At 45.3% G+C, this 12,368-nt stretch overlaps 1 protein-coding gene, 1 long non-coding RNA gene and 3 other non-coding genes across 13 annotated transcripts in view; 4 read left to right on the top strand and 1 right to left on the bottom strand.

Moving 5' to 3' along the window:
- The window catches only part of LOC144153074 (uncharacterized), a 621,787-nt gene that overhangs the window by 322,451 nt on the left and 286,968 nt on the right, over positions 1-12,368 (bottom strand). The gene's annotated exons all lie outside the window — the stretch shown is intronic.
- The window catches only part of Jeb (low-density lipoprotein receptor domain-containing jelly belly protein), a 198,303-nt gene that overhangs the window by 77,293 nt on the left and 108,642 nt on the right, over positions 1-12,368 (top strand). The gene's annotated exons all lie outside the window — the stretch shown is intronic.
- Trnat-ugu (transfer RNA threonine (anticodon UGU)) lies at positions 8,065-8,136 on the top strand. Its single transcript has one exon. It is a non-coding gene; the product is annotated as a tRNA-Thr (tRNA).
- Trnat-ugu (transfer RNA threonine (anticodon UGU)) lies at positions 8,548-8,619 on the top strand. The gene has a single exon. It is a non-coding gene; the product is annotated as a tRNA-Thr (tRNA).
- On the top strand, positions 9,031-9,102 carry Trnat-ugu (transfer RNA threonine (anticodon UGU)). Its single transcript has one exon. It is a non-coding gene; the product is annotated as a tRNA-Thr (tRNA).

Below are 12,368 nucleotides of genomic sequence, written 5' to 3'. Positions count from 1 at the left end.
AGGGAAAGGACGACTAATGGTTTTACGATTGACCGAGGGCGATTGTTAATCATTTTTAAATGCCTCAAAAATAAAAAAAACAAAATATGTAGACCTCATCTGCTAATTTTGTTCCGAATGTCGAAAAAAAAACTGTACATAATGCGGTTTCCTTCGTCCATCTCGTTCGTGTGCTGCTGCAACGACAAAATGTATCTGAATAGAACGCTTACTTATGTTCTTGTGGAGTGATCTTTTTAAAGCTTAGAACCACTTTACCAGCGGAAAAGGACAGAGACTTAGATAAAAGCAAGCAAGACAAACGCTTCTCTCTAGGTTCCTGTCTTTTTCCCTGGTAAAATGGTTTTAAGGCAATACCAACTAGCCCGACTTTCAGCCTTACCTGTAACAATTTTTAATGTGTTCGAGCTAATAACCCTGTTTGCTATCATTCTATCGACCTTTTTTTAAATTTAAGAGGCCCGGAAACACACACGCCCTTATGATTTGTGAAAGTGAAAGCATTAATATCCATTTCAATGCCTCCGAGTGCCCCTTCGAGTTTTTGCGCCGAGAGTAATGTTGTCGAGTTTGGTTGCGGGCTGTTTTCAATGTTCGCGATTAAATTGGTGCGCGTTATATTTGCAGTTCGTACGCTGCAATGATTACTGTAGTCCGAAATCATTTCGACGGTATCATTAAAAATTATACAGACGTGTAGAGAAACCCGGCTCCATGAGGACTGCTGCGCCGTTGGCTGAGGCCGCCGAGGCCGTGCCTAATGACGCGTTAGCCGCTGCGCGGAGTTCTCCACTTTCTAAGTTGCTTTGTGCCTGGCAAAGCGTTGCTGTCAGCGCGGCATATTACTCAAGTTCCAATAATGCGAAACACTACCGATAGAACTAATTGCAGTGACGTGGCTTCAGGAGCCGCTTTGCTGCCACGAATGCCATCGTCGCCGGCTTTTATTGCCCGAATTCCCGTGTATGATCCCGCGTTCAGAAATTACCCAGCTAAAACACCATTTGTATACGAAAAATGATAACATGGCGCTCACAGTCAGGCCATGATGCCGAGTGACACAGGGCAAAAAAATGTTGTGGCAGGCGGCGCTATATGTTGCACATGGTTTTCTTTTCACAGAGACACAGAGCGTCTGTATAGCTCCATAATGGCCGACCCAATTACATTAAACGCACCTAAACACATTTCAAACCTTCTAACTCATTTTAGCCTCCGTTATGGACTTTGAGTGCATTAAAAAGGCTATTGCGAATATGGTGATCTGGTTCCATTTATCAACTAGCTTTTATGCGTAAGGGCGAAAGGGCATAAAAGAAGCGCCCAATTCAGATGAATGTGTTTGAGCAGAACGCAAAGGATTACCATAAGCAAACGAGGTGTCCCAACATAATTGCTAAAACGAATCCGTGATTGCACACGTACAACTAATCTTCCACACATCGTCGGTAATTTCTTTCCATGTCCGTTGGGTAATTTTTTTCTAGAAAAAAAAACGCTATTTTTAAGTTTCTTAAATTGTCTTATACGCTCGGGGGACGCCAGGGATGGGGGGCTATCACTCTGTTGCAGGCGCAGCGGGTGGGCTCTTTTTGATGGAAGGGAAGAACTAAAACACCCCTGCGTCGAAATTTTGTTCTCCGCCAAAGGTAAACAATTATTTAAAGCACAATATAATTCGTAGTTCTCCCCTACAGCGATCCGCAAAGCCCAGGGGTTGCAAGCCTGGGCTTTTAAAATTCTAATGTGAATCTGATATTTTCAGTCACCCTTCTTCACTTCACTCCTGTGACACGCAAACTTGTATTCCCGAAGGACGTGGTTTTCTGTTATCAACAATACAACTTGTTCAATAGTTTTTATGCCTTTGTTTAGCTAATTTCCCCCCCCCCCAAAAAAAACAAAAACACCACGACTTCCGAAACGCCGAAGTGCCTCTTTTAACGCCACTGATTACGCTCCACACTTTTCTATAATTGGAACACGGAAAAGTTCGGACGCAACCTTAATGGACGCAATAATTGGTCTTTCGAGAAGAATAGTCTGCGGATACTAAATATTGTTGTTCTTGTTGCTGACTATTAAATGCAGTAAGGTAAGAGAGAAGAAATCTGGAATTGTTGGCTCAAGCTGCATAAACTGCATAGCGTATCCCGTAAGGAATAAGCTAACAAAAGCAACCTATTTTGTCTAATTTATTGACGGTACAGAAAATCATGCCCTTGGGTGGAACCAGTGCTGATTTCTTCAGCCGGCAGTTCTCGCCTCGTGCTGGGTAGCTTGGACACGACCTGCGACCTGTAGCGCGCACGAATGCACGCGGTCACACACACTGTTGCCTTCAGCCGTCGATTTGTCATCACGCGCCTTCGTGTGTTATTGCTCCGTTGAAAAAGCAGCTAGGCGTAAAGCATTTTGTGTTCGATACATCATATATCTACGTAGGACAAGTTGTGACCCCGGATCCTAACCATGAGGCAGAGATAATTCGAAGGATAAGAATGGGGTGGAGGGAATTCGGCAGGCATTCTCAGATAATAAATGGCAGCCTACCACTGTCCCTGAAGAAGAAAGTGCATGACAGCTGCATCTTACCAGTACTCACCTACGGGGCAGAAACTTGGAGGCTCGCCAAGAGGGTTCAACTTAAATTGACGACGACTCAGCGAGCAGTGGAACGGAGGATGATAGGTGTAACATTAAGGGACAAGAAGAGAACGGAGTGGGTCAGGGAACGAACACATGTTAAGGACATATTAGTAGAGATTAAGAAAAAGAAATGGACGTGGGCAGGGCATTTAATGCGAAGGCAAGATAACCGCTGGTCATTAAGGGTAACAGAGTGGATCCCTAGAGAAGGCAAGCGTTGCAGGGGGCGGCAGAACGTTAGATGGGCAGATGAGATCAAGAAGTTTGCGCTGATCAATTGGTCGCAGTTAGCACAGGACCGGGGTAATTGGAGAATAATGGGAGAGGTCTTCGCCCTGCAGTGGGCGTAGATAGGCTGGTGATGACGATGATGATGACATAATCGTGATTCCCGTTCGCAAGCCCTCCCCACTGGTCTCATAGGGCAGCACAAGCCCCTTTTGTAAACTTCCGTCTATATTACAGGCGGCTCGTGATGCTAAATCCCAAGCCTTCTTTGTTCCATAAAATTAGCGCAGCCAAGTTTAGCGTTCCTACTCCAGAAGGGCCAAAATGTCTCATAAAACCTTCAGGCTTCTTTACCACCACTTCTTCTCTAAATGGCCTCCGTTCGAGATTAAAGCCAGGCTCTATAATTAGGATCCCGCTACTGCGGGAGCCCAAAAACTGCTGCTTCTTTGTCCTGGCATTCTCACTCTCTTTTTTTTTTTCTGAAAGTCGTTGCGATTTTTTAATCCACTCGATACCAGTTTTTCCTATTACTACAGGTTCCGGCAGTATAGTTACAAACCCCACCTGAACAAAATACCGATGGTTGTGCTGAACAGAAAATGCTCTCCACAATTCCAGTAAATCCGGCGCCCAGTGGTATATATAAACGTGTGTCATGTCACTCTTGCCTTCCGCATGGCTTAGGCAACTCGAAGAGTTCCAGTTTGCCCAGAGCGCCGAGGAGGCGTCGCGATTCCTGGTAGAATAATAAATTGGGTCGTTTACGAACTGTTTATCGAAGCTGCGCGTATAAGCCCGCATTCATTCGGGGTAGTGAGAACGTGTCGAGCGTATGGGAGCATCGAGAGGCGTTAGTTATTCCAGTCACGAACGCACGTCGGTTGCCTCTGTTAGAAACGACGAGCGGGACCTCCCGCTGAATCGGCAGTGCAGTGAGACGGCCGACAGACGGTTACTGCGAACTGAACAGTCGGAATAAAACTTTAGTTTAGATAACGCCGCTTTATTATCTCAGGGACAACAGGCCTAATGTAATTGCGGAAAACGCCCGAGAGCGGGAATTTAGTTCTCTTATTCAGGCTTCCTCATTTTGCACTGAGGAAAGGGTAGTTAATTGTGTGTCGCCTGTATGCCCACTCGAGGCGCAGATCGCGAAAGTGAGCTCTGTTGCAAAAATGGCTCGGTGAACTTATACGTCGAGTCGAAAGAGAATTCACTGAGTAGCTTTGGCGGGCGTCTGCATTATTCGACGTTTAACTAACCGTTTGCCCTGAAATCCCACTCTAAAGATTAGTCCTTGCTACATACTGGTTATACCCTCACACAAACTGCCTTTGGGCTTATTTATTTTTATTTATTTATTTATTTATTTATTTATTTATTTATTTATTTATTTATTTATTTATTTATTTATTTGTTTATTTGTTTATTTGTTTGTTTGTTTGTTTGTTTGTTTGTTTGTTTGTTTGTTTGTTTGTTTGTTTGTTTGTTTGTTTGTTTGTTTGTTTGTTTGTTTGTTTGTTTGTTAGAGTACCCGCAGGGACTTTACGGCATTACAGAGGGGGTGGGGACAGTGCATGAAACAGGTCACACTGTAGAAGGGCAGGCAGTAAGTGGACACAAAACAATTTTCAGAAACCAGGTTACTGCAGTACATAAAAAGAAAGTGCATTTTTGAATGATGCAGGATCTTCAATTCATTCCTCAAACGTTTTGGGGAGAAATGAATCGGAGAATGCGTTTGTGCGGTCAGATAGAACGGCAACCTTGAACTGATGGTCGATGCGGGATGAGATGTACGTAGGCCGTGAGAAAAGGTCGCGTCTGTCACGTGACTTGGCGATGCAAATGTCCCCTGATTTGACCAGAGGTCAAACCAGGTGATATTTACGTCACCTACGGAGTCGGCACCATGTTAGTATATTGTACACTTCCCTCAATTCAATTAAATTCAATTATCCTGGCATCATCCCGGGTACAAGCAACCAATATAAAAACAATAACAGATGCTATTGGGACAATTCCTGACTAGTCACTGTGGCATGTAAGAGATATTAGGCCCCAGAGAAATCAATAAAAGCGTTCGTATACACGAGCAAACGAGGGACCAAACCACAAGACACAAAAAACGCTCTGTTTAGGAATAAAACAGCGCATCGGTCTCCTGGAGAGTGTCCAAAAAGAAGCCAACCCTAATATTTTCATTACACTTTAAGTTTTTAACGTGCAAATCGCACGCAATAATATCCTTCGAGAAAGTATTGTTTAAGACAGGCTCTCAGGCGGATTCTTCTGGGTCGAGTGTCACAATGTATCCTTGGTGACCAGTGGGAACTGTGGTAAAGCGGGGGCAAAGATAAGTTGGGCAGTTTAACGCAGGCGAAGGAAGAGGCAGCACGTGTCACGGTGCCAAATCACTTTGCCAGCATGATGGCGGCTCTCGTGATGAATACTCGTAGCCAGAGAGACCCCAGAACCTTGGCGGCTAGCATTTCCCCACTCGAGCAGCTTCATTCAACTACGCTCATCAGGGCATTGAAACAATGTGTTGCCGGCATGGCTGTATGCCGTCGTTTCCCCGTGTATACCGAAAGTGACCTGCTGGCATTCGACGCCGACATTGCGCTTATTGTCGATGAACAGCCACAACCGGCTGTTGTATTGATCGCAATAGAAGGTCGGGGACTTGTTCCAGACTCTTATATAGTACTGCGTACGGCCTTTCCCGTGTAACTGAATGTTCCTCCACTTGAAAGGTAATTAATATTATGTCCTTAGCTCCGACGATCAAGAAATGACAAGGTAGGTACCCGTATATTTTTAGAAGCGAAAGTAATGACAACCAGTCTGTGCAGAGTTAAGCTAGAAAAATAGGACACGTGTCTACTTGCTTGCCTGCAAATGTATTCGAGACCCGTTTTCTGCCCCCCGCCCCCCCCCCTCCCCCGACTCTATCCTCTCCCCCCCCGCCCACCCCTAACGCTCTTCCCTTCCACCTTCGCTCAAACCATGTTGAATGCACTGGAGATTTTCTCAGTTCAGTTCGCTTTTCCCGCGTCCTTACTCCTGGAGCACCGTCTGTTGGGACTTTTCTTTTCTGCTGTTCTTGGTAGAGCACTTCACGGGCACGGGCTGACGCGAAAGCCGGGACCCTGCCTGGCCCATGGGCTCGGACCGTGCCCAAGGTAGGAGTTACGGCTCTGGATCGGGCTCGGGCTTCATTAAGCGGGCTTGGGGCGGTCCCGGGCCTTAAAATCATGCCCGTGACGTGCTCTAGTTCTCGAAGCCGCTCGAGCCTAAATATTTGTTTTATGGTTTGCCTTTATCTCGCCTCTTTTAATGGGTGGTTTCTAACACGAAAGTGTTTTATTCCGGGATTCATGAAGATTTCACTTACGTCATATCCGTCACGGAAGTGACGCCAGTACAACGAAGCAAGCCGCCTGTAAAGGGTGCACCGCTGCACACAAGGTCTTCTTGCGGGGAAACAACCTTTAGCACTAAAGAGTACGTTATACTTCAGGTTATTCGTTTTCGGGTTTTATATTTGAACACGAAAGTGTTTTATACCGGGATACACCAAGATTTCACTGACGTTATATCCGTCAAGGAAATGACGCCATTGCACCTTTGCCGAAGCGATCCACCAGCAGGACGTCGCTCGCCAAGCACACACACAAGATAGCCGCCGACCCGCAAATCATGCTCAGCTGCAGATTCCGCTGCACATTTCCCTTTCGTGTTTTACTGATTCCTACGACAGAGGGATCAACCACAGTTTTTTTTTAGTTGCTGTCGCCAAAACATGACAACGAGTATTCTCACTCAAAAGAACGCTGCAACTCTCGGTTGCGTACTCATAGTTTGCCGTCAATAAGCCTGAGGTTTCTTTTGTGTTAAAGACTGTGAACGTATAGAGCCATGCCAGCAGTTTCTCCCCAGCCCTGGCCCAGCAGCGCGCGATTCTTTTTTTATTGTTTTATTTCATAGGCACGCGCTATTCCACCCATCGCAGCTAATGCGAATTCGGTGCGCCGTTTCTGTGATAGCGGCAGCCTTTTGTTGAAGGTAGGGTTTTAAGATCACAATCCAAGTAACGCTTTTGCGGTAAGCAGAACGATAACCAGATAAAAATAAGCACGTGGAACCGGTTTTCTCGACTTTTCGCTAAATGCATGGCGCATATCAATTCGCCTATTGACCGCACAATCGCATCCAGCGTTTGCGGGGGGAGCAAAGTTAGCCGGGTAGCAAGGCACAGAGTCATTAACCCAAACATTAGGCCACATCTCGCAGCGCATATATGAACGCTGAATATGTCCGCTGGTATCGACTTTCTTTTTCTGGTGTCTCCTACGCGCGGGCTGTGAAGCGTTTCTCGAAATATATGCAGCACTCCGTCTATGTGGGCTGTTGCTATCATCGATTCCGCGGAGTGGCGGGCACAATTCTTACCTTGTTACTCGAACAATATTTTCTGCCAAAACAAAAAAGAAAAGAGAATGGCAAGCTAGCCCGCTCAGCGCTACCCACAATATATATATATATATATATATATATATATTTTTTTCAACCCCCCGGGGGTTGAAAAGAAGGTCCCCTTCTCCCCGTGTAGTCAGAGTGGCGCTGGCTACCACCCTCAAGCGTCAGATACACTTCTAGTAAATATAAATAGCCCAGAAAGTGAAGGAGAACACAGTCGCCTAGATAGCCGAATTGGTAAGGCATTCGACATGTAATCGAAAGGCGTGGGTTCGGTCCCCACTCTGGGCGCGTGTTTTTCTTTCTTTCTTTCTTCTGTATATTAAAAAAAATGATTACTTCATTAACCGTAGTGAAAAAGAAAAGAGCCTAACCACACCCCTATGCCTCCTTTGGCGTTGTAGACTGCTGCCCTATCTTTCTGTATTTTCCTCAACGAGCCCCTCATTTCCTTACTATATTATTCTGCGAAAGCCTAGCGAGAGTCTCGGTGCTGGCAGCCTTGATGCCTAGGTAGCATAAGAGGGCTTCCCGCCAGTTACCCGCTCATGACAGGCTGTAGACGCTCGAGTCACGCCCCGGGGGTTGAAAAGAAGGTCCCCTTCTCCCCGTGTAGTCAGAGTGGCGCTGGCTACCACCCTCAAGCGTCAGATACACTTCTAGTAAATATAAATAGCCCAGAAAGTGAAGGAGAACACAGTCGCCCAGATAGCCGAATTGGTAAGGCATTCGACATGTAATCGAAAGGCGTGGGTTCGGTCCCCACTCTGGGCGCGTGTTTTTCTTTCTTTCTTTCTTCTGTATATTAAAAAAAATGATTACTTCATTAACCGTAGTGAAAAAGAAAAGAGCCTAACCACACCCCTATGCCTCCTTTGGCGTTGTAGACTGCTGCCCTATCTTTCTGTATTTTCCTCAACGAGCCCCTCATTTCCTTACTATATTATTCTGCGAAAGCCTAGCGAGGATCTCGGTGCTGGCAGCCTTGATGCCTAGGTAGCATAAGAGGGCTTCCCGCCAGTTACCCGCTCATGACAGGCTGTAGACGCTCGAGTCACGCCCCGGGGGTTGAAAAGAAGGTCCCCTTCTCCCCGTGTAGTCAGAGTGGCGCTGGCTACCACCCTCAAGCGTCAGATACACTTCTAGTAAATATAAATAGCCCAGAAAGTGAAGGAGAACACAGTCGCCCAGATAGCCGAATTGGTAAGGCATTCGACATGTAATCGAAAGGCGTGGGTTCGGTCCCCACTCTGGGCGCGTGTTTTTCTTTCTTTCTTTCTTCTGTATATTAAAAAAAATGATTACTTCATTAACCATAGTGAAAAAAAAAAGAGCCTAACCACACCCCTATGCCTCCTTTGGCGTTGTAGACTGCTGCCCTATCTTTCTGTATTTTCCTCAACGAGCCCCTCATTTCCTTACTATATTATTCTGCGAAAGCCTAGCGAGGGTCTCGGTGCTGGCAGCCTTGATGCCTAGGTAGCATAAGAGGGCTTCCCGCCAGTTACCCGCTCATGACAGGCTGTAGACGCTCGAGTCACGCCCCGGGGGTTGAAAAGAAGGTCCCCTTCTCCCCGTGTAGTCAGAGTGGCGCTGGCTACCACCCTCAAGCGTCAGATACACTTCTAGTAAATATAAATAGCCCAGAAAGTGAAGGAGAACACAGTCGCCCAGATAGCCGAATTGGTAAGGCATTCGACATGTAATCGAAAGGCGTGGGTTCGGTCCCCACTCTGGGCGCGTGTTTTTCTTTCTTTCTTTCTTCTGTATATTAAAAAAAATGATTACTTCATTAACCGTAGTGAAAAAGAAAAGAGCCTAACCACACCCCTATGCCTCCTTTGGCGTTGTAGACTGCTGCCCTATCTTTCTGTATATATATATATATATATATATATATATATATATATATATATATATTAATCTAGAGAAAGATAAACTCACAAAGCGCGCAGAAATAGTATAAGTAAAGAGTCGGATACACAGCAAGAACAATAACAAACAATGTTTACTTACGTAGCGGCAACGGGACTTGCCTTCATCAGAGTAAAGTTACATGATTTTGCATGATATATATATATATATATATATATATATATATATATATATATATATATATATATATATATATATATATATATATATATATAAAACTTTGGAGCAGCTAGATGCCTTGGTGCGGCGCGAATGTTTGAAAAAACAACTTGTATCCGATTAAAACAAGTCCGCTTGCCGAAGCAAGTCCGATTAGTCCGCTTGCCGAAACTTCGTCCCCGGAGTAAGGCCGCCAGATTTTTTTAAACTATTGTTTCTTGTTTGAACACCGTCTTCTAAGTTTTATCGTTTCCTGACCGATATATACACTTGTGTATTAGTCCAAAAAATAGAGAAATTGTTTAATACGCGTTCCTAGAATGTAGTTAGGATTACTCTCCAGTCTTGCGTATGTGGGGCGGTTTTTTTTTACCAGGACGAATTTCATTCCAGGTCACGGTTAATTTTTCTTAGGCTAGGTAACTTTATTGTAAATGTTTACGAGGAAACCGCATGTAACGCGATACTTAAAACGTCGTCTTCGGCGTCAATACCGCGAAATACTGTGTTTCCCGCTAAGTACTCCGCACTTCCTACTATTCTAGGCGCAGCATTTTCGAAAGCACTCTAGAAATTGTAGGTCATTGGGAAAAGAAACAGGAGGTCACGGATGCTTCCGAGAAGCCATGGCTTCTTTTTTTTTTTCTTAGTTGCATCTTCCACCTCTTCTTCTGCATCATCCGCCTCCACCCCGCTATTAGCCCGCCGGGAAGATGCAGGCCCAATCTCCCGAAACTTTTTTTCTCGATCGAGCACCAAATGTGAAAAGGTGGGACGAAGAGAGGAGAGGCAGGAGGCCGCCAAATTGTTCCGAGAAAGTTCTACTCCTTTTAGATGGCGGAGCCGTTCTAGGGCTGGCCATGGCGACAGTCTTCTGGTTTAGTGTCACGCTCTCTCCGGAATAAGTGTCTCCGCCGAGCAAAAACTTGTTCCTATTTAAAAAGATAATAAAGAAGGAGGTTGAGGACCTTTATATCTTGATATCAGACGGTTTATAGTGCTCCTAAAAAATCTCTCCTCAGCAGTGCATTAGTTTAGAGCTGCAGGCAGCAGCCAACTTTGAGATAATTTATGTAAGCTTTGTCCTTGTAAGCTAGTATGATTACAGAAAACGGTTCTTACTCTTGTGTTATCGAAAGTACAAAAAAAAAGTATATGACAAACTAGCCGCTAAGACGACTCCATCATTACACCTAATTTCATTTACTTGTCACAATTAGTTAGTTCAGCGCGGACACCGGCGTGGCTTCATAAGCTGAACCTTATTTCCTCACTTCTGTGCGCAACGTGTTGTATAGCAGGTGTCATCGGACATTTTCTTACGGACTGTCGACAGCATGCGACGGAGTGGTTAGCTTTGTTTAAAGAACTTCGAAGGAGAGCCGCTCCGCATGCCTCTGTGGATGACATACTTTTTTCTGTAGGCCTTTGGGTCACCAGGAGAGACATTTTGCGCCTGAAACTCGGTTTTTTAAGTGACACCCGTCTCAGTGACTCCTGCTGATTTCCCGCGCATAGCGGCAAGGAGTTGTTCGTCGGGGGAGCCATTGCTGGCATATCACGCAAGGCTAGATACAACCCTTAATAAACATCATCACCACCGCTACCAGTTCACAGTAAAGTTGTAAACGTTAAAGAATTACTCTCAGTTATCTATACCTGTCCATCTTCGGAGAGAGTGTGGTGACAAAAAAGGCTGTAACTGTTACTTCACCAGAACTATCGGGAAACAAATTGTGCGACAATTAGCCGCTAACATTACACGCCACAGCTTCGCCAGTTATCTTTTTTTTTTTTTGCGATGTGGAAGAGCGCTAAATTTTATTCCTTCAACTTATTTTTTTGCAAGAGACTCTACGACCAACACGAATACCCTTTAAAAGGTAGCTACAGCGCAAACAGAAACAAGGACGCAGAAAGACGACGGGACGAGTGCTGTCTTTCTGTGTCGTTGTTTCTGTTCGTGCTGTAGCTTTTTTTTTAAATGAACTACAGCTAATAAATTTACAAAGCCACCCCGCAGTGCACATTTTTAAACGCGAATACTGTATTTGCAGATGATTTGTAAGGCCGGAGATTGTTACGTGCGGGAAAAATATTCCGGCTATGTTATATAATTGACGAAAAAATTTTATAACCATTTATTGCCGCTTAAAGATGACATGTTTAGATTTTGTAATAATATGCACGTAATAATTTTAGATAGCTTGTAAAATATTCAAAACGCGACTCGTGGTTTGGCATGCCCATGGCAAAAATTCACACGCCGCTCAAAAAACCCACCTGGACAACAAGATTGGCAATGTGCTCGCTCCACACGAAAGGTCAAAGGTTAATGGTAGCTCAACGACTCTGCTTCATTGCCACCACTTCCTAATTTCAGTCACCTTGAAAAGCTTCATCACGTCGCATTTTCTCCGCTCATACATGCATATATTACTTTTGTCGAAAAATACGAACGTGACAAAATCGGACAAAGTAGCTATACCGGAGCGGTGTGCCGGTACCATTGCTTTGCTAGAAGTTGCTATTATCGGGCTTGCTTCGCTGACGTCTTGCTTAGTTTGTCGAGGCCGTAGGGCACGTCATGGTGCCGTTCGACTTCGCCGCTTTCCCAAATCCCTCTCATTTCTGGAAATCAAACGACATTTGAGGCGCTTTTTCTTCTTCGCGGTGAAACGGATACTGCCTGGGCGTACCAGGCTTCGGCGTGCCACTTGTAGCTTCCCCGAGGCAGCATTGACAGCGACGCCAGCATCGAGGCAGTGCCAGAAAGGCAGGCCGGCAGGTCGTAAACAATTCAGCGTGCCATTAGAAAAAGTGCACCTCTGTGCCGCCGGTGTCTCGCGCTGTCGGCGACGGAGTCCATCCATTACGGATATTGGCGAATAAATTCTGCACAGGCTCCGCCG

The sequence above is a fragment of the Haemaphysalis longicornis genome, unplaced genomic scaffold (genome assembly GCF_048455015.1).
Source record: "Haemaphysalis longicornis isolate Haplotype H1 unplaced genomic scaffold, Haemaphysalis longicornis Haplotype H1 scaffold_9, whole genome shotgun sequence".
NCBI lineage: Eukaryota > Metazoa > Arthropoda > Arachnida > Ixodida > Ixodidae > Haemaphysalis > Haemaphysalis longicornis.
The sequence above is the reverse complement of the archived record's forward strand: the minus strand, read 5'-3'. Positions and strand labels throughout refer to the sequence as shown.